This window comes from Papio anubis, chromosome 17 (assembly GCF_008728515.1).
Source record: "Papio anubis isolate 15944 chromosome 17, Panubis1.0, whole genome shotgun sequence".
Taxonomy (NCBI): Eukaryota; Metazoa; Chordata; class Mammalia; order Primates; family Cercopithecidae; genus Papio; species Papio anubis.
This window is the reverse complement of record NC_044992.1, coordinates 16635365-16662350: the sequence shown is the minus strand read 5'-3', so window position 1 is coordinate 16662350 and position 26986 is coordinate 16635365. Positions and strand designations below refer to the sequence as shown.

Genomic DNA, 26986 nt, shown 5'->3' with positions numbered 1-26986 from the left:
CGAAGGCACACTTGGCTTCTGTGCTACTCTTAACCTTCTATTTTAGACTTTTGATGACTAAGCCAAATGCTCATTCAATCCAGTAATATCTCTGGTTTGCAACAACATCCTTAACATTTTTTTTTTTTTTTGAGACCGAGTCCTGCTCTGTCACTCGGGCTGGAATGCAGTGCTGCAATCTCAGCTCACTGCAACCTTTGCCTCCCGGGTTCAAGCGATTCTCTTGCCTCAGCCTTCTGAGTAGCTGGGATTACAGGCACCACCATGCTGGGCTAATTTTTTTGTATTTGTAGTAGAGATGGGGTTTTGCCATGCTGGCCAGGCTGGTCTTGAACTCCTGACCTCAGGTGATCCACCCACCTCAGCCTCCCAAAGTGCTGGCACAGGTGTGAGCCACTGCACCTGGCAACATCCTTAACATTTAACATTGTACATAAAGAAGAAATAGGAACCTTGACATCCTGAAAGAAAGAACAATAGGAAAGACTGGAGGTCCTAGTGCTGACACTGTAACAGGTGGTCAGGGACTGGAGTTAATCCAGGGGCCTTTGAATTAGGCCAAGGGGTAGCCTTGGTCAGATACCCTCAGTTGCCTCAAGACCTCCTTCTGTTCCCACACAACGGCTAGATCTCTGTGAAAGAAAACGGGGTTGGAACAAAGCCAACATTCCCAACATCCAAGAATAATGGAGGACTGACAGTGTACTCTCCAGCAAGCCTGTCCTCTGTGTCCTAAGTCTGGCAGCCACACTAGTGGCTTTTAAGTGGCTGATAGAGGCCTGGTATTTTTCTTTCATTTTGACTATAATGGAGTTTAGAGACTTTGAAAAAAGGACAGAAAGATTATATCTGCTTTCACTCACCCTTCTGCAGATCCTGGACAAGCCCTCCAAAATGTTATGGGATCCCTGAGGTGTTGCTTTTCTGGTCAGAAACCTCTGTGGCCAGTGGCACCTTTTGCCTGAGTTTTGCTTGGACCCTCTGGGCTCATTCTGCCCACTTGGCCTGGCAGGCTGTGCCAGCTCACGTTACTAGCCTGGATCCCATGCCTGGCAAGGGCTAGCCAGGCATGGAGCAGTGAGGGGTGTGTGAGTGAATGAGCATGGGATCTGGTCACTGCGTACAGTCAGGCATGCCGGCTGCTACAGCAAGGTGGGCAGCTCCAGGTGCCAGCATGGGTACAGGCTCTCTGTGAGGCTGCAGCTGGACCAGGTGCAATGCAAGCAGCTTCCATGGCTGCCACCGGGGGACATGGTGGTCCCTGGAAGCTTGGAGACTCCAGGAACTGCAGGATCCCAAAGAGCGAGTCACAGCCTGGCTCAGGGAGCTCCCAGGTCTGGGATCGCTGAAGGATTACAGCTCTTCTCTCCTTCTCCTCACCGGCAATGTCTCAAACAAGGGGCGATGTTCAGCTCTGTTTGTGTTATAGCCCTTTCAGATCTGACATTCAGCAGGTCCCAAGTTCTTGTCCCACATCCAGGAAGAATAAGGTATGTGGACAAGTGGAGGGTGAGCAAGGTGAAGAGGAGCTTTATTGAGTGATAGAATAGCTCAGAGGAGGCCCTGGAGTGAGTAGCTCCTTCTGCAGGCAGGTCATCCCATCGTTCTCTGAAGCTTTCAGCAGAAAGGAGACACTGGAGTGGGTATCTTCTCTCTGCAGCTGGTTCTCCCGACATCTACTCAGCTCTGGCTGAGCCTGGGATTTTTATGGGCCTCAGAGGGAGGAAGTGTGTGCCAATTGGTCCATGGGCAGCCATGGGTGGGTCTGGAAAAGGCACCACAAGTTCCCACTCTGGTCCATGGAACTGGTAGCCTGGTCCCTAGCCTCCCGGCCCTCCCTGGCCTGAAGGTAAGGTGTCACCAGAGACTCACCCTCTTCCACCCAGGAACCTATTTGCCTCCTGCTGCCATTCATGGTGGCCAAGCTGTAGGTGCCGAGGGGGAACCTGCAGGCCAGTACTGAGTCGCCCTTTGCACCCCATTGGCTTCTCTCCTATGCTTGTTGGTGCCCAACGTTTGGAGACGGCTGAGGCAGCAGGGGACTGGCATGTCAGCATTGCACTGAGTGTGTGCACACCTGGTCAGGCCTTGACAGTGCCCAGGCTTGGCCCCAACTTTGCTCCAAGATCAAAGTGGGCACCAACAGCAGGGAGAAGCCAGGTACTTCTGAGCCTGCTAGGGCAGGGGGAGCCTTCCTGGGCCCCCAAGAGTGCAGGGATACCAACAGCAGTGGTTTGGGTGGACTGCAACTGCACCTGGGTGGGGGGAGCCCTGCCTGCTCCATGGCCCAGGAGGCCCAGGTCTGCAGCCATGGTTTGGGCAGTTGTGGCTGCACCCAGGGAGCTCCTGCCCCACCAACTTAGAAGGGATGGGGCTTCCACTTGTCTCAGGCTCCCACCAGCTCCAGGGAGTGTGCAGTCCCAGCTGTGCCTCCCTGCTGTAGTCGGAGTGATGGCAGCAGCTGCTCCAGACAGCCCACTGCTGCCATCGTTATGACTGATAAAAACTGCTGGTACTATCAGGATGCAACATAGGCCAGCAACTTCCCAGAGCAGAGATGTAGGAGTCAAACATGCCACCACGTAAGGAGCAGCATTTTTCAGAGCTGGACACTGGGTCATAGTGCAGCTTTCTACCTTCTTGGCATTGCATGAGTCCATACAGTGGCGAAGAGGGCCAGCAATACCTGAATCAGATAAGCAGCACTTTCTGGGCTGCCATACTGAAGGTCATGTCCATTGATGGCTAACACACAAATCATTCTCCTCCAGCTGACCATGTCAATCAGCCACACCACCATCTAGCACGTTGAAGGTAAACACCCCAGGCTCATCCACCTTGCACACCAATTTCATTCCAAGCTGTTCCTTGGGGCTACTTTTGTTGCACATCACATGACAGCTGTCATCCTGGGGTCTGTAGGCACCCAGGGCCTGTCCACTGTTCCTGCTGCAGAACTTCTGGTTGTGCAGCATGGTCATTCACAGCACCTGGTAGGGCTGCTGCAGGAGATGCAAGGCATAGTTGTGAGAGACATTGCTAATGTCCAACCTGTGGACGTTTAGGATGATGTCTCCTGGCAGTAGTTGGCCATCTCTGGCATTTACCCCATCATGATAAATGTGTTGGATGATACAGATCAGGGAGGTTTCACTGCCTCCCATCAGCATAATGGAGAGGCTTTCATTGGGATCCACTTGACTGATTTTGATGCTGGTAATTTCACCATCTGGGATCAGGTGGTACAACCTTGGAAAGACTTCAGGGGTGGTGACGTTTTCAGAATTTTCCTTGCCCTGGTTAGCTCAGTTGGCAACTGCACTCCCAATCTTTGTCCTTTGAAGAACACTCAAAGCTCGATTATTTTTTAAAAAGATCTGTTTCTAATTGTCCTGTGACGACCGATGCTGCTGGACAGCTTTCCTATGTGGTTGTACCAGTTGCTGGATTGCTCAAAGGGCTGTGCCGTAGTTTGGTTACTCTGGCCAGAGTCCCCTGGGCTGATTGCTGGCTGACTGTGCTCTGCCAGGCACATAGGCAGGGCTGTCTAAGCCAAGCTTGTCTGTCATTAAGGTGGTGGTGGCAGCTGCAGAAACCTCTGGGGAGGGTGCCGTGGCTGTGAGGTTCACACAGCCATCTGATCAGTCATCTTGTGAGCACCTCTTCCTGTCTTTTTTCAGGCCACAGTGGGAGGCCCTTTTATGGTGAGTAGAAGTTCCTGACGATGTACAGCATTGGGGGACACAGAGAGAGGAGTGATAATTTTCAACAGGGAGTCAGAGTGGCTTCAGGGGTAGAGAGAAGAGGAAATATTTGTGAAATTAGAGGCAAAGAACGGACATCATGTGGCCAGGGACCAGCTGAGCCACAGAGGGAGGACTGGCATGCCCAGCGTGGTGGCCCTCCAGCCCCCTCTAAGGTCACAAGGCAGGCATAGAGGAGGGTGAGGTTGAGAGGCACATGGCAGGTCCTGCTCCGGATGCAGGGAGTCTGAGAGCCCAGGGTGTGGCCAGGAGGGATGTCTAGTGGAAGCTGGGTGGCCAGGGCTGACCTTCAGAAAAGAGGGTCCCATGACGGGGAGGCATTGATACAGCCATGACCAAAGCTTGGGGAGTGAGTAAGATCTCCTGTGTCTATGGGAAGTAAGAAGGGGAGGGCCCACACTGAGGAGCTGACAATGGATATGAGGCCTTGATGTGCCCTGGCAGAAATGCACCCAGGAGGGGTGAGGCCACAGGAGCAGAGAGGAGGGTCTCACTACCCAGAGAGGCCAATGTCATATGCTGCCCATTGGTCAGGGAAGTGGCTGACCACATGTGTGTGGGATCCACTTACTATGTGGTGGGCGGGGTCCTGGAGAGGCCCATGATGATGGCAGAGAGCAGACACTGGGGTCCAGGGAACAGAGAACAGGACGGCTGCTCATCAGTTAAAACCCTTCCACATGGGCCGGGCACGGTGGCTCACACCTGTAATCCCAGCACTTTGGGAGGCTGAGGTGGGTGGATCACAAGGTCAGATCGAGACTATCCTGGCTAACATGGAGAAATCCTGTCTCTACTAAAAATACAAAAAATTAGCTGGGCATGGTGGCGGGCGCCTGTAGTCCCAGCTACTCAGGAGGCTGAGGCAGGAGAATGGCATGAACCTGGGAGGCGGAGCTTGCAGTGAGCCGAGATCGTGCCACTGCACTGCAGCCTGGGCAACAGAGCAAGACTCCGTCTAAAAGAAAAAAAAAGAAAGAAAACAAACAAACAAACAAACAGACAAAAACCCTTCCACATGAACTGGTACAACCATGTAGGAAAACTGTCTAGCAACATAGATCATCACAGAACGAACATCTACCCCAGGTCAAAACCCTTCCACATGAACTGGTACAACCATGTAGGAAAACTGTCTAGCAACATAGATCATCACAGAACGAACATCTACCCCAGGTCTCCGGCGTTCCAGGGCAGGCAGACACCCAACAGTCGTGCAAGAAGGGACAGGATGCAAGAAGGGCCAGAGCAGCTCCACTCATGAGAGCCCCATCCGGACAACAACCCAAATGAGTCCCTCTATTCATCCCATCATGGAGGAACAAATAGAGGGTCTGTGGTCCAGCAGACAGCGGCACACTGCTCAGTGACCCTCCACAGAGAGAATCCCAAAGAGAGACCCGAAGGGCACACACCAAAACAGCCCACCTCAGACAAAACCACCATATGGGAGCAGATCAGAGTAGTGACCTTGAGAGGAGGCCCAAGGAGCCCTGGGGGCCTAGCTGTGATGATTCTTGACCCAGGTGCAGGAGGCACAGGTGTATCCAGTGTGAGCACATCCTGTGTTCCATGATCTCCAGGAGAAAAAAGAAATAAAAGATTAAAGAAAAGCTTGAAAAAAGACTGTACTCTCCTCTGTATGCATGTTTCAGTTTAATAAAAACTTACTTTAAAAATATAGCCCACTTCTGGGGCCAAGTGCAGTGGTGCACACCTATAATCCCAGCACTCTGGGCAGCTGAGGTGGGAAGATTGCTTGAGTTTGGGAGGTAGAGGCTGCAGTGAGCCATGATTGTGCCACTGCACTTCAGCCTGGACAATGGAGTGAGACCCTGTCTCTTAAAGAAAGAAAAGCCAACTTCACAAGCGCCCAGTGGCCTCTAAGATAAGCTCCACAACCTGGGCAGCCCCTTCCTGCTCTGCCCCCACCTCCCACCCCAGCCCTCCTCTACACCTTCATTCCTTCTGCCTGGGATACCTCCCTCAGCCTAGGCTGTGTTGGCCTGACAGGCTCCTACACATCCCCCAGGGCCCTCCCAAGCCTAACCCGAGCAGAGGGAGGCCCAGGCCTCAGTGTCAGCTGACTCCAAGGAATCGTGAGGGCAAAGATAGATCCCTCCTGCTTCTCTACACACCCTGCCTCCTCTCCACCCTAGCCCCAAAAGGGGAGGCGCCTGCGTCTGTGCTCACCCGTGGAGGTTTGTCATGCTTTGGCCACACGTCAGGCTGAAAAATGTGGAAAGAGCAGGGGCCTGGGAGTTTCTGAAGACGGCGATCTCTAGGGAGCAGGGCTGCGGCTTGGCTCATGGCTCCAGGTCCTCCAGGTCTCAACGTCAATGTCACTTCCTCTGGGAGCCCCGATGGCCATCACCAGACCAGGCTGTTGACTCCACAGGAACCAACAGGGATTTGGAAACTGGGGTCAGGCCCTGCCTCTCCACTGTCTGCTCCCGTCAAGCCTCAGGAAGTTCTGTCACCTTTCTGAGCTATTTTCACATCCAATAAATGTGCCTTCCTATAGGGTTGTTGTGGGAATTAAAGAAGTTCAATCACCGAAATCCCGTCTTCAACACAGATCCGGGATCTGAGCACCTCTGCCCTTCTCCTCTGATCCAAGCCACCTTCCCACTCCGTGGACCATCAGGGGTCTCCCTGCTTCCACCTTGCACACAGCAGCTGGAAGGATCAGATCATGTCCCTCCTCGGCTCAGAGCCCACCAGTGACTTCCTGTGTCCTCTGGAGCAAAGCCCAGGTCCTCAGCGTCTCCCAAAGGCCCTACCCAGATGGTGTCCTGTTGCCTCTCATCTCCTCCCACTATGCCTCTCTCCCTCCACAGTAGCCACACCCAGCCCCTTGCTATTCTTGGAATGTGCCTGGCACACCATTGCCTCAGGACTTTGCACATGCTCATCCCTCTGCCTGGAACTCTATTCCCCCAGATGTCTGGGGGGCTCCACTCTCTCCACATCTTTGCTCAAATGTCACCTTCATGAGCTTTTCCATGACCACCTACTCAAAGTGCAGCCACCATTGCCCAGAACTTGTGGTTCCCCTTACCCGGTTTTGATTTCCTCTGTGACTCTTACTGCCATCTGCTGCCATGGATTTCATTTAATCAGTTGTTTATCATCTGCTCCTTTCCACTAGAACAACAGCTTCTCGTGGTGAGGATTTGGACTTTTTTCCACTGGCACATCCCCAGCACACAGAACAGAGCTTGGCATACAGTAGGTGCTTGATGAGGGCCCTGGCTGGGTGTATTCCAATGGCTGAGGGCCTGTGCCATGCCAGTTACTAAGGATCTGAAAATCACTTCTAGTTGGGAACCTCTATTTGGACCGAGGCAGCCTTAGGTTTGCAGAGCTGAGAAGAGTCAGTGCATTTGGGGATCAGAGACAGAGAGGGGTCCCTTGCCTCTAAAACAGTGGTCCCCAACCTTTTTGGCATCAAAAACTGATTTCATGGAAGACAATTTTTCCACAGACAAGGGGTGGGAGGGGGATGGTTTTGGGATGAAATTCTCCCACCTCAGATCATCAAGCATTAGATTCTCATACAGAGTGTGCAACCCACAACAGGGTTCACGGTTCTAAGAGAATCTAGTGCCATGCTGACCTGACAGGAGGCGGAGCTCAGGCGGAAATGCTCACCTGCCCGCTGCTCACCTCCTGCTGTGCAGCCCGGTTCCCAGCAGGTCATGGGGGTTGCCTGCCCTAAAATACCTTCTTATGTAGTTGCCACATGGCTTCAAATCCCACTGCTCTCACTCTTTGGAGTTTAATTTATTCCTCATGGTTCTCTTTTCTTTTTTTTCTTTTTTTTTTTTTTGAGACCAAGTCTCACTGTCACCCAGGTTGGAGTGCAGTGGCCCGATCTCGGCTCACTGCGACCTCTGCCTCCTGGGTTCGAGTGGTTTCCCTGCCTCAGTCTTTCTAGTGGCTGGGATTACAGACACGTGCCACCACACCCAGCTAATTTTTTTTTTTTTTTTTTTTTGTATTTTCAGTAGAGGCGGGATTTCACCATGTTTGGCAGGCTGGTCTCGAACTCCTGACCTCAGGTGATCCACCCACCTCAACCTCCCAAAGTGCTAGAGACATGAGCCACCGTGCCTGGCCGCTTCTCTTTTCAAATGAAAATATTACGACACTGCTGGCATCCGGCAGCTTAACCGGGTGATTCTGCTGATCTGGCCTGGGCTTGGCTGGGCAGTTGTGGCCTCCAGCAGGCTCACTCACATGTCTGCCATTGGCTGAGGTCAGTAGCCCCTGGCTCCTCTAGGAGCCTGGTCCTCCAGCAGGCTAGGCTGGGCATATCCTCATGCCAATCACAGGGGCCAGGGGTGTGGGAAGGGTGGGGAGAGACAGAGAGGGAAGCTGAAAAACCTCTTGAGGACTAGGCTTGGAATTAACAAACCATCACTTCTGGCACCTTCTATGGGCCATAGATAAGGCCTGAGTCAGATGGTAGGGAAATATACTGTACCTTTTGGTGGGAGGAATTGCAAAGTCACACTTACCATGAGTGGTTCAAGGCCAGAGATAAGCAGGTCTCCCACACACATGTTTGTGTCTTCCCACAATGTCAGGCCTTTTTTTTTTTTTTTTGATGCTACTTCGATCACAAAAGCCACCAGCTCCATGGAGTTCCCAAGAAGGAGGAGACAATTTTTAGGACTTGGCATTCACACAGGCTCAAGCCACTCCACAGATCAGTCAGTATTGCAAATCATACATAGCCTACTTATCAATATATAAACATTATAGATTGAAAATTACACATCAAACAAAGTAACATGGCATGAGAAAAGGGATAAGAAAAAGAGTTAACAAGCCAGTACAGGGAGAGCGATGTGAACAAAAAGAGTATTCTGGCCTGGCTTGGGCAGCTCAGCAGCGTCACAGTTTTGCAAGGAAGAGTCTTTGATGTGGGCAGAGTGTTCAGTGGCAGATGCCAGGCGCTTATCAAGGCAGCTGTTATGAGTGGTAGAAGTCCGGCTCTTTTTATGACTACAGAGTCCTCTGGTGAGGACTGACCGTGGCAGGGTATGTTTGGTTATGTCCTTATCTGGCTGGTTGCAGTCTTTATTGATCAGGCAAAACATCTGTTCCCTGTTGGCAAACGGCCTTATGAAATGTAAAATTCGAACTTCTTCTAAGATGGAATTACTTAGGTCACGGCTGCTCCATATGACATTCAAAGGAAATGGATACAGGTTGGGGGTGGAAAATTGGGGCCATTTTGGGGTATGAATCTTTAACACTGCCTCCAGTGTTTCTTTTAAATTGAGGGTGAGTAAGACAGCAGTGGACTCAGAATCCATCTCTGGGTCCATTTCCCATCTTTTGGAGCTTTGAGCTGCCATATCAGAAGTCCAGTTACTGGGCTGAGAAGGCCACGTGGAGAGGCCCAGAGGAGCCCAGTCTTCCAGCCACCACCCAAGCCACCCGGTACCCTCTAGGCCCATGCCAGTGGCTAGGTAAGTACCCCTGAATGAGCCCCAACCACAGCCATGTGGAACCAAAAGATCTCCTGATGGAGGCCCACCTACCCAAATTCATGTCTAATCAAATGGTGCTGTTTCAAGCCACTGTATTTTGGGATACAATAAATAACTGGAGCTGTATATTGAGCCAGGCTTGTCTAACTCCAAGATCTGCCACCATGAAACCACCTGCCTCCTAGAAGATGAGAGGCTTGGTTTGACAACAAGGGAGATAGCCCAAAAAGAAGTTTCGCACAGCCTCATCTTTTGAAAATGAGAAAAGAAAGTCACTCCGCGAGCTCATGGCAATGCTGGAACCTCTATGGCCTGTCTTGGGCTGGCCCAGCGCTCCCTGACCCTCTGGGCATGCACACTTGAGCCTTCCTACACCTGGGGAGTAGGCACGATGCATCCGAGAGCGTCATGCCACCCCACTCAAGGCCCTCTTCCTCTCCCCCATGGGCTTTCTCAGCAACTTAGAGCAGCCTGCGGAACCCATTGCAGTAAAGGTCCATGGGTTTTCTGCCTATCAAAAAATACAGCTTTCTGGCCAAGGCTTATTATGCGATCTTCCCAGGAGACGTCATTAGTAGCGTGAATGGCTCTTGCCTTGCCGGAAGTGAAGGTGAGGCAGTGACAGGGTCATGTCCAGAGTGAGTAATTGTTGGCTTTTTGTCCTTGTTCCTTCATGTCCAAATTACATCTATAGTTCGTAACGCTTTTGGTTTACAGTAAAAGAAAATGCAAACGCAGAACACAATAGGAAGGGTGCCATGACTCAGATTGCCGTGCCCCTTCCTGTCTGCTCAGCAGCCTGGATGCCTTGGAGGCTTTGTGCAGAGCCCAGAGCTTTTGTCTGAGCCATGCGGTGGCAGAACCACACTGTGACTTCGTGTGGTTTGTGCTCCCTGTGTTTGCCAAGCACTTGTGTGTTCCCTCTCTCCACCACCTCACAGTGACTCAGCACTGTCCTTATTTTAACTGTAGCTGTTTTCAAACCAGTGACACCTGCAAAGTCATAGTGGACAAGCTTTCCCACTCCTGTCTCCCCACAGAGCCACAGCCAATCCAGCAGGCCTACCTGCAGTGAGTCCAAATTGCAGGTGTGTTCAGTCTGTTCTGCAAGGTATTTTTTAAAAGGGGGGGGTCAAATTACCAATCAGAATTTCACCTAAAAACAGTGGCAGGCGCTGATGTTTACCAAGCCAGAGTCTATTTTCCCTGCTTCTTTAATTGCAAATCCTGATTTTTAGACAGGGCAGCAATGTGCCCAACTAAAAGACTACATTCCCCAGCCTCCCTTGTGGCAAGGTGAGACCATGTGACTCAGTTTTGGCCAATGAGACGAAAGAAGCTGGCGCAAGGGTTGTGGGGGTGGCTTTCATTCTTCCCTCCTTTCTTCTTCCTGCTGCCTGGATAAAAACAAGTGGCCATTTTGAACTCTGAATTGGCCTTGACAATGGAAGCCCCTGGCAGAGAATCGCACAGGAGAAAGAGAGAAGAACCCTAAGTCCCTGTAGACTCTAGGAAACCCCCAAACCAACCCTGAACTACCTACCTCCTGACTTCTCCATAAGTAAAAATGCACTGCTTTGTTACTTAAGCCACTGTAATGGTGGAGTTACTGTTATACGTAGCTAACCTAATTCTGAAACACTACTTCTCTCGAAAACTCAAAATATCTAGTGATCTGAGCATATGCTCTTTTCTTCTTTATAACAGCTTTGTTGACATATAATTCACAGACCATACAATTCATTGATTTAAAGTGTGCCATTGGCCAGGTGCAGTGGCTCAAACCCGTAATCCCAGCACTTTGGGAGCTGAGGCACAAGGAACACTTGAGTCCAGGAGTTCAAGACCAGTCTGTGCAACATAAAGAGACCCCATCTTTACAAATAACTTAAAAATTAGCTGAGTGTAGTGGTGCGCACCTGTGATCCCAGCTGCTTGGGAGTCTGAAGTGGAAGGATCACCTGAGCCTAAGAGGTTGAGGCTGCAGTGAGCCATGATCATGCTACTGCACTCCAGCCTGGGTGACGGAGGGAGACCCTGTCACAAAATAATAATAATAATAAATGAAACAAAAATAAGGTGTACCATTCAATGGTTTCTAGTATATTCACTCCTACCCCCACTATATACGGCACCACTGTCTACTTTCAGAATATTTTCCTCAACTCCAGAAAGAAACACTACACCCATGAACTGTCACTTACCAATCCCCCCTAACCACACTCTCACCAGCCCCTGGCAAGCACTAGTCTACTTTCTGTCTCTATGAATTTGTCTATTCTGGACATTTCATATAAATGGAATCACGCAACACGTGACCTTTTGTGCCTGGCTTCTTTCACTTAGCTTCATATTTTCAAGTTTCATCCATGTTGTGCCATGTTTCATGATCCAAGAAGTCTTAAGACTGGAAACCACCCCTACCACAGAATGCTTTAATGCTGTCTCATTTTGATCCACAGAAGAAAACAGTGAAATGGAGAAAGTAGGTGCTGTCTTCTCCACTTTACAAAGGAGAAACAGGCTCTGCTCAATTGAATAATTTGTCTAAAGTATCCAGTGCACCCTCCCTTCAACAGCCTCCCACCATTCTGCCTCTGGAATGTCTGTTGCACAAAATAATTGGAGATTCACATTTTGTCAAAATCCTCAAGGTCTAGAAAGTTCTAGATCAACAATAAAGTGGCAGATGCGGAGACTTAATCCTTTCCTACGGCCTATCCCCTCCACAGTCTGCAGGGCCCGGAGACAGAAGAGCGGGGCGGGGAGGGGGAAGCAGAGCCCGATACACAGATCCCGTGAGGATGCCTGGGCTCTAGTTCACACTGGGCTGTTTGGAGGCTGAGCCAAAAATCTGAGCCAAAATCTCTGTCTTGCTTTGTAGTGCATGGGGGGAAAATGAAAATTTTGGTTCCATCTGAAGTTTGCAAATCAGCGTGCATTGTTTCAGGGCATTCAGTTTCATTGAAACCTCTGGAACACGGCAGCTGCCAATCCCACAGCCCCAGGAAGAGCTGTATCTCGAGGTGGAATCATCTTTCTCTGGCAGAGGTGCAGCCTTCTCTGAGTTTTTATAATTTCTGGTTTTTCGCAGGCAGATAAACACCGTACACTGAGTCAGAGCCAGGGAACGGTCGCCTGTTTCTAAGGCTATGGGTGAGCCTGGGAGGGTGGAGATGAGCAGGGACGAAAAGTTGAGGCGGTCCCGCTACTGGGGTGTTCCCAGGACAAGCCGATGGATGGGCATGTTCATCTTTCCCTACATCAGGCACAGAAAATGTAAGCAGAGTGCCTACCGGCTTTCCTTTGGAGGTGGCAGGGGTGAAAAGCCCTGCCCAGATTTCTCTGACAAGTCACTGTGGGGATGAGGGTGGGGGCAATGCTTTGGGTTATTGATTCACGTTGACACTGTAATCCATAATTGTGCCCATGCTGTTGTCACAAGCATGGGGTAAACCCAAAGTAGGAGGGAGGGAAATAGAAACCATTTTGAGCCTATTCTGTGGGGAGTCACCTGATCAACCTGGCTGGGGTAGGAAGGAGAGACAGGAAACATAATTAGAACTTGGTCCTCAGGGATTTCGCAGTGCTGGTCCTTGGGAACCACGAGGAGTTACCCCTTACAGGGAAATCAAAGGAGGCTTCCTGGAGGAGGTGCCATCAGGACCAGGTGTGGAAGCGTGGGCAGAAAATTTCCTTGGGACATTTCCAGACAGAAGGAAGAGCTTAAACAAAGAAGAGTGGCTGACTTCTATGTGAGAAAGGACAGTGGGAAAGGAATCAGGAAGAAATAACTTCGCAGGAAATCTGAGTGGTGAGTGATAAATATACATATTAATCAGGAAAATGCAAATGAACACCAGGGCGAGTTATCTTCTTACACCCAGTAAATTGGCAAAAGGTAAGAAATCTGACATTATCATGGTTTGGCGAAAACTCCAAACAGCTCACCCACAGTTGGTGGATGTGTCAATTGTTATAAGCACTTTGGGGAACAATGGAGTATTGTCTTGCCAAGTTGAATGTTGCATTCCATTTCATTCCCAGGTGTACACATGCTTTGGGCAATGCATACAAGAATGTTCTTAGCAATTCTCAGCAGCACCATCCGTAACTGGAAAGACCAGAAATCACCCAAATGTTTACCGGCAGGTGAAGGGGTACATAAAGCCAGACTTAGTCACACAGTGGAGTGCTATACAGCAGTGAAAAATGAACCAAGTACTGCTCTCCCCAGACAGTTGCTGGGTGACTTCCGCTGGCACAGACTGTGTTGTGGATTCAACCCTAAATCAGTCATGGCCAGTGGGATAGAATGTTCTAATTGCTTGAGCCAGACAGTGCTCTCTCTTGAGGCTCCACTGAAACCTAAAATGCTGGGCTGAGGTAAGGAAGGAGTGGATTCCCAAAGAGAATGGGGGTACAGTAGGGGACAATGTTGGTGTCTTTCCCAGACTTCCTCACATCGCTTTTTAACATGTCCTTGTGTCCAGCTACTATGCACTTTAATGCCTCGCTCCTGAGCCCCTGGTCGCCTCAGAAGAGACCCTCCCACAGAGCCTAGGTTCCTGTTCTGTACCCCCTGGGGCCGCCTGTGTCAGTCTGAGCTGTGAGGAAGCAGCCCGTTCCGCTTCCTTGCCTCCACGCAGGACAGCTGAGGTGCAATTCACACCTGAGAGCTGCCCTCAGGTTCAGGCCTGAGCTAGGACTTTCCCTAAAATCTCAACCAGGGCTTCTTCCCGCTACTGGTTCTGCTTCCTTCATTCCCTAACGAGGTTTCTCCTCTAGGAGAATTTGAACATTTGACTCTGTGTCTGTTTGCGGGGGAATCAAACCTAAGACAGGTACTATTTTACTAAAAGAGAAGCGAATGGAGACTGCGCCACCAACATGACAGATGTCAAGAGGAACAGTGGGGAGAACTGGAGTTTACAAACTTGGATAAATCTCCAAACCTCTCTGGACCTCAGCTTCCTCATTCAAAAACAAAAGATGTGATGAGGCAGTTGACAGAAGAGAAGACTATAAATGGCCAGGAAACACTGGGACACGCAGACAACATCATGAATCATTGAAGAAATTTAAAACAGGCCAGGCGCGGTGGCTCATGCCTGTAATCCCAGCAGTTTGAGAGGCCAAGGCAGGAAGATCGCTTAAGTCCAGGAGTTCGAGACCAGCCTAGGCAACATGGTAAAACCCTGTCTCTACCAAAAAAAATACAAAAATTAGCTAGGCAGGGTGGTGTGTGCCTGTGGTCACAGCTACTGAGGAGGCTGAGGTGGGAGGATCACCTGAGCCCAGGAGGTTGAGGCTGCAGTAAGCCAAGCTGTGGTTGAGCCACTGTACTCCAACCTGGGTGATGGAGTGAAGCCCTGTCTCAGGAAAGAAAAAAAAAAACAAAACATTTTTCTTCTGTCACAGGTCAGGGAGCAGAGAGAATGTCATCCCCAACATTGACTGGGTGTGGAGAGAGGGCCCTCTCCTCCTTTATGGGATGGGAGTATAAATTGGTACAATCTCTTTGGGGAGCAGTTTGCCAGTACCTATAAAAATGTTAAATGGGAAAACCCTTTGACTCAGCAATTCCACTTCTATGAATTTATCCTGCAGCAAAACTCAAGAATTCAAAGAAGTATGTACGAATATGTTAATTACAGCACTGTTTGTGATAGCATCAACTTGGAAACAACCTAAATATGTTTCAGCTGGGAACTGGTTAAAAATGACAGAAAGGTCCTGTGATGGAATGCTACACAGTCATGAAGAGGAGTGTGGTCAGGCTCTGGAACAGGTGAAGAAACACTCATGAGATATTACTAAGTGATAAAAGCAAATTACAAAGCAGAATGGAGAGTGAAATATCCTTTTGCAAAAAGTGTTTCCGAACATATATATTACAAATTTGCAAATGTGTAGAAGAACAGTCTGGAAGAACATATACCAAACTGTTTTACCTATAGTTACTCTTGGGAGTATGACTGAAAATTTTTTTCTTTTTTTTTTTTTCTTTCTTGGAGACGGAGTCTCACTCTGTCACCCAGGCTGGAGTGCCGTGGCATGATCTCAGCTCACTGCAAGCTCTGCCTCCCAGGTTCGAGTGATTCTCCTGCCTCAGCCTCCTGAGTAGCTGGGACTACAGGCATGTGCCACCACTCCCGGCTAATTTTTTTTTTTTTTTGTATTTTTAGTAGGGATGGGCTTTCACCATGTTGGCCAGGCTGGTCTCGAACTCCCGACCTCAAGGTGATCCACCTGCCTCAGCCTCCCAAAGTGCTGGGATTATAGGCATGAGCCACCATGCCTGGCCAAAATTTTCTAAAATGGTTTTTGGATTCTCTTGTGTTTGAGTGTTCTTAAGAACAGGTATCACCTCTTTCTCTTTTTTTATTTAAAATTTGTAAATACTAGTGATTTAGTGCCTACTTATCAGGCCTTGGTAAGTGTCTGCTACAGGTTATGCTGTCCAGCCCTCACCAAAGCCCTGTTGAAGCAGTCATTGCTACGAGCCCGTTTTACAAATGAGGAAGCTGAGATCTGGAGAGTTAAATACATTGGAAGTTGCAGAGCCAAGATCCAGCTCAGGCAGCCTGATGCCAGGTCTGGACTCTTACCCGGATGCCACCTTACCTCACAAGAGTAAAATGAGGGGTTACCCAACTTTGTTTTTTAGCACCAGAATCCCTTTCTGCAAATAAAATCCCAAACAGAAGCCCTATTCGTGAAAAGGGGTTGCTCTGGTAGAAGGAAAGCTGAGGAGTGGTCACTTTCCCTTCACAGTGCTCCCCCTCCGCCCGCCCAAGGACCCGGGGGTTCCTAGGACCCTGGTTTGAAAACCACTCAGCTAGGTGTCCTTGAAGGCTCCTCCTGTATTTTTGACATGCCAGGTTTCCAAGCACTTCCATTCAAAGGGGCTGAAAGGGGAGAAAATGAAAATACGTCATGGGGCTGTTGAGACCCAAGTGAAGGAAGCATCGTCATGCTGAATAAAGCCGTTTTAAGTTGCAGCGCGCGCACACACACACACACACACACACACACACACACACACACACTTTATTTTGTCTCTCCCTATTAGAACTGGCAGCAATTTCTGCCTGTTTTGTTCATGGCTGTGCCTCCAATTAGAATAGTTCTTGGCCGGGTGCGGTGGCTCAAGCCTGTAATCCCAGCACTTTGGGAGGCCGAGGCGGGCGGATCACGAGGTCAGGAGATCGAGCCCATCCTGGCTAACACGGTGAAACCCCGTCTCTACTAAAAAAAATACAAAAAGCTAGCCGGGCGAGGTGGCGGGCGCCTGTAGTCCCAGCTACTCCGGAGGCTGAGGCAGGAGAATGGCGTAAACCCGGGAGGCGGAGCTTGCAGTGAGCTGAGATCCGGCCACTGCACTCCAGCCTGGGCCACAGAGTGAGACTCCGTCTCAAAAAAAAAAAGGGCCGGGCGCGGTGGCTCAACCTGTAATCCCAGCACTTTGGGAGGCCGAGGCGGGTGGATCACGAGGTCAGGAGATCGAGACCATCCTGGCTAACATGGTGAAACCCCATCTCTACTAAAAATACAAAAAACTAGCCGGGCGCGGTGGCGGGCGCCTGTAGTCCCAGCTACTCGGAGGCTGAGGCGGGAGAATGGCGTGAACCCGGGAGGTGGAGCTTGCAGTGAGCCGAGATCGCACCACTGCACTCCAGCCTGGGCGACAGAGCGAGACTCCGTCTCAAAAAAAAAAAAAAAAAAAAAAAAGAGAATAGGTCTTGACACATAGTAAGTGCTTCAATACCTGTCGAATGAATGAATGGTGAATTAATGATTGAACAAACTAAAAGAAGTTTGACTAATGTCCTTCAGGCACAAGAAGTGGTCCTTAGCCACACTGGCATGGAGACCAGAGAGGAAGGGAGGAGTGAAGAGAGTTCCGAAGTCGCTTCAGTTTCCGTGTGGCTGGGAGCTCCTGCCAGCAGGCTCACCTCTGAGCCCACACCACCAATGTCTGGCAACCTCCATCCATGAGCTGCAGCCCTGGCCGCCCCTCAGTTCCTACCTATTAGTGATGTGCACCCATGAGTGATGTTGCTATGTGGTTTTCAGCCATGCTTTCCTGGAGGTGACATCTCAGGCTAAGAGGACAGCAGCCTGTCCCCAATATTTGAGGGGAAGCCCAGCAGTCAGCTCAGGGGCCTCAGAAGCATGCCTTGGAGATAGCCACAGACCCATGAGGTGGGTGACAGGTGCCATTGCACTGGGACCAGCCAGGCAAGCAGCTGGAGCTATGATGGGTCGGAAGGAAGAGCAGGCACGACCAGGGGAGGAGGCTGTGTGGAGGAGGTAGGTCTGCACATCGGAGGAGGGAGCAAAGAGGCAGTGGCCACCAGGAGGGAGGCAGAGTACCCTGGAGGAAGAAGGAGGAGTTGACTGACCTGTAATCCCAGCATTTTAGGAGACCAAGGCAGGCAGATCACGAGGTCAAGAGATTGAGATCATCCCAACACGGTGAAACCCCGTCTCTACTAAAAACTACAAAAAATTAGCTGGGGTGGTGGCGTGTGCCTGTGGTCCCAGCTACTCGGGAGGCTGAAGCAGGAGAATCACTTGAACCCGGGAGGCAGAGGTTGTAGTGAGCTGAGATCACGCCACTGCACTCCAGCCTGGCGATGGAGCGAGACTCCATCTCAAAAAAGAAAAAAAGGAGGAGGAGTCAGGGCAAGAGTGCCTGCACCTTCCTGGGAAGCACCGAGCCCAGGGCTGGCGCAGGGAAGGTACCAGATGAGCCTGGAGCATCAAGTGGTGCCAGAAAGTCAGGACATGCTCAAAAAAGAGGGGACCGTGGAGAGGATGTGGGAGCCAGCCGGAAGTAACTCCGAGGAATCAAAATTGGAACAGTCGACAACACATCCAGGTACATTACACTATTATCAAATAAAATATGTACATTATGCATCATCAAATAAAATAAATATCCATGAATCCATACCGATATAAATAAATGATTGCACAAGTAAATGGGGAAGAAGGGACCATTTTTCCTTGGAGAGGAGTTCCCCTTAATGAATGTGGAAGGAACCAGGGTAACAGCAAATCACCATCTGAACACCACAGAAACAATCGCTGCAGGCAAGACCCACCGATGGGTGCTCAGACTCGTAGGAGAAAGTTTAAGGAGAAACAAGAGTTGTACAGTTGCAAAGTATTTTCCCCAATATCTATCAGTTACAAAGGGAAAAATAATAACTTTATAATGGAGAAAGCTGGCAAACACCAGTGTAACCAATAGATCAAGGTCAATGTTACCAGTAATAAGCCACACTGACATCATGTACTTCCTGATATGATGCACTGAGAATGACACATCGTCACTTCTGGGGTAGTTTTTCCAATAATGCATAACCTCAATCTAATTATGAGAAAATATCAGACCCAAATTGAGCAACATATTGCACAATACCTGACCAGGACTGTTCACAGATATCAAGGTCATGAAAGACAAAGAAAGACCGAGGAGGAAGATAAGAGGTGGACGAGGATCCGATTGATTCATAGACAGATATTTGAATAGGAATGATGATTGATTTGCATGATGATCGAGACGAAGAATTTACCCTTTCTATTAGTTTCTAGAATAGCTTTTGGATATCAGGGGAAGCAGGCGATGATCTATCCTTCCTTTTCTTTTGTTTTTCTTTTTCTTTTTGCCGATTCCGCCCTTTTCCTTTTCCTTTTCTTTTCTTTTCTTTTTCTTTTTCCTTCCTTCCTTTTCCTTCCTTCCTTCCTTCTTCTTCCTTCTTCTTCCTTCTCCTTTTTCCTTCTCCTTTTTCCTCTTTCTCCTTTCTTTCTCTTTCTTTCTTCTCTTCTTTTCTTCTCTTTCTTCTTTCTTTTCTTTCTTTCTTTTCTTGATTAGAGTCTCACTGTCAGCCCAGGCTGGAGTGCGGCAGGCCAACCGCAGCCCACTATAGTTTCTTTGACCTCCCTGGCTCATGATCCTAATTAAGTTCCCATGCCCCATAGGGTGGTAATCACGTGGCACACCACCACACTTGGCTGATTTTTTTAAATTTTGTTTTTAGTAAAGACGAGATCGTACTATGCTATCCAGGCTGGTATTTACGTATTTTCAGTGGTTGCTTTTGTGTAGCCATATGGCTTGCAAAGCTGAAAATATTTACTATCTGGCCTTTACAGAAAGAGTTTTCTGACTCTTGTATTAGTGAAAAGCAGGTGGCAACCTAATAAAGTCTATAGTTTAGTGAATGGTATTTTAACAACTTTAACTTACTAGTTTTGAGGATTGTCCCATGGTTCTGTAAGATGTAAACACTAAGTAAACTGAGTGAAAGGTACATGGAAACTCTCTGTACTATCTTTGCAACTCTTTGGTAAATCCGAAATTATTTCAAAACACAAAACTTTCTTCAGTGAAACAAAAAAAATGCCCAGGATGTTTGGGCAGGAGAGATGTGTGAGCAGAGGGGGCTAGGCTCAAAGTGGGCCAAGGGAGCCTGCTGGGTGCTGGAAGATGGGGTCATCTGACTCAGGATGCTTGGATTACAAGAAACAGAAATCCACTCCAGACAACTCAGGGGCACAAGGGGAAGTGCTTGGAAGCTGAGGGTGCAGGCGTAGTCGTACCTCACTGGAGCCTGGACCCACAAACCTGAAACCAGGACGACAGCTGCTTTGTGCGTATGCATGTTTCTCCTGGTGTGTCTCTTTGCTTTTCTTTGTATCTGCCTCTGTGTCTCCCTGTTACTCTGTGTGTCTCTTTGCTCTCTCTCCTGCCTTTGTTGATCTTTGTGTGTGTCCCTGTCTTTGTGTCTCTCTGGTCTCTCCTCGTCTCTCTCTGGTCTCTTTCTATCTCTGTGTCTCTCTCTGATCTCTGGTGTGCCCCTGTCTCTCTCCTTTTCTTTCCCAGTCTGTCTTCCGCCATGTTTCACTGTGTGTCCGTCTCTCCCCGGCCCTTTCTATTCCTTTCCCTATCCCCGCATATGTCTTACGGCTCTCCTCCTCCCTCTGTGGTCCCTCCCAGTCTGTTTCTTCCTGTGCACACCGTGGCCCACAGCACCATGGGTGACACTGGGGTCACGTTAGCTCTTGGAGGCCTTGGTCATGAAGCACACACCCCCACTTACAGAAGAAGAAACTGAGGCTCACTTAGCCCCTTGCTTGTGGTGCAACCTACGGGAGGAAGAAAGGAAATGTTCTGATTCCTCCATGAGCCAGATGCGGTGCTTGGAGCCTAATAGATATTTGCAGGACCCCATAGACTGGATCACACAGGTCAAGTCTCAGCGAGCTAAAGTGACATTGCCCAAAATCATGCAAGAAGAAAGGGGTGGAGCTGATTCCCCACGTCCTTCATGATTTTTTCGACAATGTCCAGATGACAATTTTCTTGTACTTTCTTCTACACACAAGACCCTCCCAATTGCTAGAAGAATAGAAGAGCTACTGTTAAACAGGTTATTTCCCTAAGTGCCCAGAGATCTGGGCAGGGGACAGGAGACAGGGGGGTACATCCCTCTCTCAACTTGGGGATTTTCCACAAGGACCTGTGGCCAAGCTATTTCCGGAAAGGCTTTCTTTATCGGGCACCAGGGAGGTGAACACGTCTCTGTTTATTTTGCTCCTTCTCTCTTCTTCTCCAAAATGTGTTTGGCAACAGTGTGTGAGCCGTGTAATCCTCCCTCCATCCCAGCCTCGGCACAGCGTGTCCCCGCGGATGCCAAAGGTCACCAGACGCATGCAGGATGGGTTGAGCTCTGAGCCAGGCTGGACAGTAAACCTCCAGTGACAGCATCAGGGGTGACATGACAGGTAGGTACCCATCAGACAGCAGCAGGCTCGGAAGGGGCCCAGGAAATCCACCTCTGCTGGGGCTCAGCCGCACTCTGTGGGGTTACAGTTGGCCTGTGAAGGAGGCGAGGGCCCCACACGCCCCATCTTTGCTCCCACTTTCTCTTTATGCTGAGATTCCATGGGAGATTCTATTTGAAGAGACAGCTCTGGGGGAAAGGATGCAAGCAACTCAGTTTCCATCCAAGCACTTCACTCGATGAGGAAGCAGCCCAGGGAGGGGATGGCTTGCCCAGAAGATGCGCCTGGAGGCGGGATGCCTGGGCTGTACATGCTCTCCCACCTGTACGCTTGGACACACATGGGGGCGGCCCTCCATGCGCACCTCATTCCCGTTTGACTTGGCCCAGCTGACGTTGGTTCAGGGCAATTTGCCCTCTGCAGAGTGTCTCCCATGGAGACACCAAACTAGGTCAGGGGGCGGGTTAAATGGAGCTGGCTCTGTCTGAGGGAGCCCAACAGTGACTCTTGGGGCCACTCTGAAGGAGACCGGCACCTCCTCCAGCGCCTTGCCTTGTCTTTTCAGAATCCAGATCTCCTGGGTCCTGATTTGCTTCCTCACACGCACATACAGGATAAAACAGTGCCCTATTGGGGCTTAATTTTCCACCACCTCTGAGTCAGTGACTTGGACAGAATCCCTACAATGCTTCCCATTCCCTGGATGCTGCTAACTAAGTCCCAAAGCCACTTTGTGTCCAGAGTCTCATGGATCCTGAAAAAAAAAGAGGCAGCGGAAGCAAGAGGTTGATCCCTTATTGAACCCTTCCCTACATCCCAGACACTCACCCTGCACCCATTGTCTCCATGTTATCCTTGCAACAGCCCCATGAGGGGCTCTGTCTGGACCATTTTCTAGCTGGGAAACTGAGGCTTAAAGAGCCTAGGCTGCTTGTGGATGCTCAGAACAGAGCCCTGTGATGCCAACACCATCTCACTACCGGGCTTAGTCCATTTTCTGTTGCTTACAACAGAATACCTAAAACTGGGTAATTTATACGAAATGAAATTTACTTCTTACAACTCTGGAGACTGAGAAATCCCAGATCAGGGGGTGCATCTGGTGAGGGCCTTCTTGCTGGTGGGGACTCTCTGTGGAGTCTCAAGGCTGCACAGGGCATCACATGGTGAGGGGACTGAGCATGCCCACCCCCCAGCTCAGGTCTCTCTTCCTCTCCTTATTAAGCTGCCAGCTCTTGCCCTGCGATAACCCATTAATCCATTAATTGTTGAATTGGATTGATGATGAATTGATGAATGGATTAATACATTCAAGAGGGCAGTCACCTCTTAAAAACTCCACCTTTCAGTACTGCTGCATTGGGGATGGCGCACAAACTTTGGGGGGACATATTTAAACTATGGCACTGCCCAGGTCCCTGGACTCACAGTCGGTGACTCTGCCTTCACTGCGTTAACTCGACTTCCCCAGGGGCAGCTTGGGCAACAACCAGAAGGTGCTGGGATTAGGAGATTGAGATGCAGGCCCCAGCCTGGCTTTGAAGCTTCTCATCTTCCAGACCCTGGACAAGTTCTGCAGCCTCTCAGACCTTCAGTTTCTTCATCTAGAAAACGGGAATGACAGTGCTCACTTCTCAGGTTGTTGCGAAAGTAAGCCCACATACATAAGGTACCAGACACATCGGCCCTGGCCCCAGTGTCATTGTCTAGGTTAGTCATTGGTCACTGTCCTCAAAGACTGTGCGTGATGAGAGGCAGGCCCAGCGCTGCCCAGCTGAACCTGGCAGTAGGGCCGGAGGTAGCTGCTCTCCTTAGGCAGTTACCCACCCAGGCACTGTTTGGAGTAGCATCCATTGTTGCGGCAGGAAGCAGCCTGCCTGCCACGGTAACCGCAGGGAGTTCAGTGAAGGATGCCTTGGTGTGCACCATCAAAGGAAACCAGCAAGACTCAGCCTGGCAGTGCATCCTGCCTTCCCTCCTCCCATCGGCAGCTAGAGGGCTGAGGGTCTGTTCAAGCCAGTCTTGGCACAGGGACTGGGACAGAGCCTGCATCTGGGGGTGCACCCAGTGAGGAGGGCACAGAGGCCCAGTGTGTGAGACAGCCTTCCTTCACCCCCTCCTGGCTCTGCGGTCCTCAACTTCCCTGCTACGCTGGAGCAGGTGGTGTGCCCAGCTGTCAACACGGTGGGCTTGTTTTTCTCCGCTGCCGCCCGCCTCCTTCCCCTAGGCCCCCATTTCCAGTCTGCAATGTTAATTGAAGGCGGCAGATGCCAAATTGCCCTCAGAGCAGAGCACAGAGGGAGAGGAGGAAGTGTGTCTGGGCCCCACGGCGGGTGGATCAGGCGCACAGGCAGAGCAGTGGTGGGGGGGTGCTTCCTGCCCACCACCACCCACAGCAGCTGCAAACATCCTCCAGACCTCTCGCTGTTTCCCCATGAATACACCTGAGGTCGAGTGTGAACATAAGGAAGTTGATTTTTCCCGGTTATATTTTTTAAACCTATGTTTGGACGGCCCGGCTTTCTATTCTGGGCACTTGGGCCTTATTTTCCAGCTGCTTCTGAAAAGTAATCAAAGGGAGGCCACCAGACCAGCCAGACACCTGCCCTCCACAACCGCCCGCAGACCCAGGCTCCTCCGTATATTTTCTCCCTCGCCCTCCTGCTGGGTGGGAATCAGTGGCTCCATTTCGCTGGTGAGGAGTTGGAAGTTTGGGAAACCGCAGGATCTGTCCATGCAGCCGGCAGATGGAAGAGCTGGGATTTCATCCTGGACCTGGCCGGACCCAAGTGCTTGCTCTTTGACCCTCAAAACCCGCCAACCCTCGGCCCTCCTCCCTCTCTCCAGACTTCCTTCAGGAGCCTGCAGCAGAGGGGGAGGGGGCATCTGCAGATATGTTCATACTTAGGGATTTATCGCCCAAGCCCCTAACCTGAGCCACACGGCCCTTCTTCCAGGACCCCAGGCCTCCCCACAACCCATCAGGGAGAAGTGGGCTCAGATAGTTCTCCATCGGGCCAGCTGGTGACTGTTCTAAACACCAGCCTTGTGTTCCCCAGTCTGCAAGAAGCTCTGCAAACTTTTGTGGCCATTGGTCATCTGCTTTCTTGATCTTTTCTTTTTTCTTTTCTTTTCTTTTCTTTTTTTTTTTTTTTTTTGAGACAGAGTCTCGCTCTGTCACCCAGGCTGGAGTGCAGTGGTGCAGTCTCAGCTCACTGCAAGCTCCACCTCCTTGGCTCACGCCACTCTCCTGCCTCAGCTGGGACTACAGGCACCCGCCACTACGCCCAGCTAATTTTTTATATTTTTAGTAGAGACGAGGTTTCACCATATTAGCCAGGATGGTCTCGATCTCCTCACATGGTGATCCACCTGTCTCGGCCTCTCAAAGTGCTGGGATTACAGGCATGAGCCACCGCGCCCGGCCTCTTTTCTTTTTTTAAGAGACGGGGGTCTTTCTCTGTTACCCAGGCTGGAGTGCAGTGGCGCAGTCACAGCCCACTGCAGCCTCAGCCTCCCAGGCTCAAGTAATCCTTTTGTCTCAGCCTCAGCCTCCCAGTAGCTGGGACTACAGGTGCATGACAGCACACTCAGCTAATTTTTCAAAATTTTTTTTTGGAGACAGAATCTTGCTGTGTTACCGAGGCTCATCTTGAACTCCTGGGCTCTAGCAATTCTCCCACCTCCGCCTCCCAAAGTGTTGGGATTTCAGGCATGAGATTTTTAAAAATTGAGGTAAAATCCACACAGTATAAAATTAACAGTTTTAGAGTGAACAATTTCATGGCATTCCGTACATTCGCAGTGCTGTGCAGTCATCACCTCTATCTAGCTCCCAAGCACTTCATCCCCCCACAGGAACTGCATTCCCATGAGCTGTCGCTCCCCACTCCTCCCTTCCTCTGGCCCCTGGCACCCAGCAGTCTGCTTCCTGTCTCTGTTGGTTTACCTATTCTGGATATTTCATATAAATGGAATCGTACGTGATTTCTTATGACTGCCGTCCTCTCTGCATGGTGTTTCCAAGGTCCAATTCTCTTGTACCTTTTTGTGGCTGAATAATATCCCATCGTACCAGTATATTGTACATCCACGAGGACCTACAGGGCATCTGACACCTTATATATGTAGGCTTGGTTTTCCCAACCACCTGAGAAGTGGGCACTGTCACTTCTATTTTTTAGTTGAAGAAACTGAGGGTCCGAGAGGCTGCAGAACTTGTCCAGGGTCTGGAAGGTAAGAAGCTTCCGGCCGGGCGCAGTGGCTCACACCTGTAATCCCAGCACTTTGGGAGGCCAAGGTTGGCGGATCACGAGGTCAGGAGATCGAGACCATCCTGGTTAACACAGTGAAACCCCGTCTCTACTAAAAAAGTACAAAAAATTAGCCAGGCGTGGTGGCGGGCACCTGTAGTCCCAGCTACTCGGGAGGCTGAAGCAGGAGAATGGTGTGAACCTGGCAGGCACAGCTTGCAGTGAGCCGAGATCGCCCCACTGCACTCCAGCCTGGGCGACAGAGCAAGACTGTCTCAAAAAAAAAAAAAGAAGCTTCCAAGCTTGGATCCATATCTGCAGTTGTCATCACTCATGGATGCGCCACTGGGCTGCTTTCACCTTTTGGCTGTTATGAATAGTGCTGCTGAAAACACTTGTGTACAAGTTTTTGTTCGAATATTTGTTTTCAATTCTTTTGTGCAGATACCTCGGAGTGGAATTGCTGGACCATGTGGTAGCTCTAGGTTTAACTTGTGAAGAACATTTTTAAAAGTGTTCCGTATTGGTGATTATTTTCTCTTTAACTGGAAGGCAGGGCTGTCTTGTTCTTTGGCCCTCTCTACCATGGCCAGTCCTGGCTCAGCATGCAGACAAGAGGCCCGCCGAGCTGTGGTGGCACCACAGGAGTGAGTGTGTGGACCCCACTCCACCCCAAGTGCTGGGATGTTGATTCATGGTCTTGCCAGGCACTCATGTGACTGCTGGTGGGGACTCAGCCTACATATCCTCTGGGCCTTTCTTGGATGCTTCTCCATCTCTTGCTGCCCTCAGGTTCCCTCAATTCCCACATTCACACTGGAGCTGACCTCAGTCTGATGTGTCTCCACAAGTCCCACCTCCCCCACGGATGCCCTGTACAGCGGTACAGGCTGTGCCCTGCCCAAGGGCATCCTGCCAAGGGCGCAGTGCTCATTGACATTCAGTCCATGCTCCGCTAGCCAAGCCCTGCACCCTTGGGACTGCAGCCACCGTTAGAGGGCGCTTTCTTCCTTCACACAACGCACCACATGGACTAATGGCAGCCCCCAAGCCCTTGGCGGACCCGGCACTGACAGGATGTGCCCCTCCCTCACTCCCCTGAAAGGGGCAACTCTGCCCACTTTAGGATCACTGATGACCTTCCTTCTCCCTGGGGACGTTCATACCTTCGACCTAGGCTCCAGATATTTTCCATGCTACCCGAGGGGGTGCCCTGGTGGCCCACTGTAAAGGACTTTCTGCCCCTTAACCCAGGCTCGCTCCTGGGAGTTCCAGCCCCGGATGTTCAGGACATGCATGTGTGCCCTCTCACTGGACAGAGGTTCTTGTGTAAACACTGCCATCGGGACCCCAGACACACACTCCCTGTGCACAGACACGCGCTTACGTAGGTATGTGGGTCAGACGTAACACACAGGGATCTGGCCTTCCCTTGCATTGAAACCGAGTTGGCGGGTTGGGAGGGTATGTGGTTAAATCCGAGCAAGAGACACAGACCCCACGAGCGTAACCACATGCCTAAACCAGGCCAGGAGACTGGGGCACACGATGTGGGTTTGTCTGCCATGTGGGCACTGCACTCTGGGAAGCCCGAGCCCCTTGGAGCCCCCGCTGGTGGGACAGGCTGGAGCTAGGAGCTTAGCAACTCCGGTTCCTGGAGGGTAGA

At 50.4% G+C, this 26986-nt stretch overlaps 1 pseudogene; it reads right to left on the bottom strand.

The window, feature by feature from the left end:
* Nucleotides 1-322: 322 nt before the first annotated feature.
* On the bottom strand, nt 323-24080 carry LOC116271000 (annotated as a pseudogene).
* Between the last annotated feature and the right edge of the window lie 2906 nt (nt 24081-26986).